This window comes from Echinops telfairi, unplaced genomic scaffold (genome assembly GCF_000313985.2).
Source record: "Echinops telfairi isolate 266 unplaced genomic scaffold, ASM31398v2 ScPeMD7_7400;HRSCAF=8409, whole genome shotgun sequence".
NCBI classification, from domain to species: Eukaryota; Metazoa; Chordata; class Mammalia; order Afrosoricida; family Tenrecidae; genus Echinops; species Echinops telfairi.
In genome coordinates this window covers 19,428,068-19,429,570 of record NW_022111300.1, presented here as the reverse complement: position 1 = coordinate 19,429,570, position 1,503 = coordinate 19,428,068, and positions in this window count along the sequence as shown.

The window sequence follows — 1,503 nt, the reverse complement described above, 5'->3', positions numbered from 1 at the left end:
ATTGACACAGTGGCTGCAACAATGGGCTCAAACAACAATTGTGGAGATGGCGCAGGCCCCCACAGTGTTTCCTTCTGTTGTTCATGGTGTCACTGTGAGTAGGAACCAATTTGTCGACACCTAACAACAAAAGCGTGCTTTCCAGACATTATCAGTTGGAGCCGATGCAGTAGGCAAAGACTAGGAAGGCAGAATTGCCTTCCTAATTCTCCCTTAGTCTTGCAGGCCAATGTATGCTTCCTAATGACAGTCATAAAAACCAGACAATTTCAATAAGAGTAAACAGGACAGGATTAAAAATGCTACCTCAGAAAATTCTATCAGGTTAGTTCACTCACTCATAAACTCGTTACTCTTCTAGTGAACTTGCAAATATTGATAAGCAGCTTCTATATATTTACATATGTACATGGGGCACAAATGTCTGGCCATGGTTTGCCCTTGCCTCTTCTGGGCATATGCCCAGTAGGGGGATTGCTGGGTCGTATGGTCGCTCAATCTCCATCTGTTTTAGAGATCACCAAATCGATTTCCATAATGCCTATACATATCTACAGGTCCACTAGCAGTGCACGAGTGTTCCAATCACCCCACAGCCCCTCCAACACTTGTTAATTTCTGATTTTTGAATTGGGCTATATTTGAGGATGTTAGGTGGTATCGCATAGTTATTTTAATTTGTATTTCTCTAATGGCTAATGATAGGGAACATTTTCTCATATGTTTATTGACCATTCAGATTTCTGCCCCTGTGAAACTTCTGTTTAGGTCCTTTGTCCATCTCCTCAGTGGGCACTTACTTTTTTTCTTATTGTAAGCTTGTAAAGTATTGTAGATTTTAGCAATAAGGCCTTGTCTGATGTGTCATTCCTAAAGATGTTTTCCCAGTTGGTGGGCTCTCTTACTACTCTCTTGGTGAATTGGTTTGATGTACACAGGTGATTTATATTCAGTATATCCTACTTGTCAATTTGTGACACCTCTTTATTTTTATCCTTCCTTATTTCTGATAGCCTATATATTCCCTGTGCCAAGGTTCTCAGGTTTGTCCTAATTCCCTCATTAATGGCCATAAAAGTTTGAGGTTTTACCTCAAGGTCTGTGATGAACCTTGAGTTTATTCATGTGCATGGAGTGAGGTAAGGGTCTTGCTTCATTTTTGTGCAGATAGATATCCATTTTTTCCAGCACCACTTATTGAAGAGGGCATTGCTACCCATTTGATGTATTTGGGATCCTTATCAAAAATCAGTTGTCTGATTTGACCTCCACTCAAGTAGTTACTCAATTCAAGAAGACTTTGTTCTAGTAAATTGGCATTCCATGATGCACACCTTCCTGACACAATCGCTGAAGACAAATGTGTGCATAAGTAAATGTGGTGAAGAAAGCTGATGGTGCGTAGCTATCAAACGATATAGCATCTGGTGTCTTAAAGGCTTGTATGTAAACAAGCAACCATCTAGCTCAGAAGCATCAACATCCACATGGAAGAAGCACACC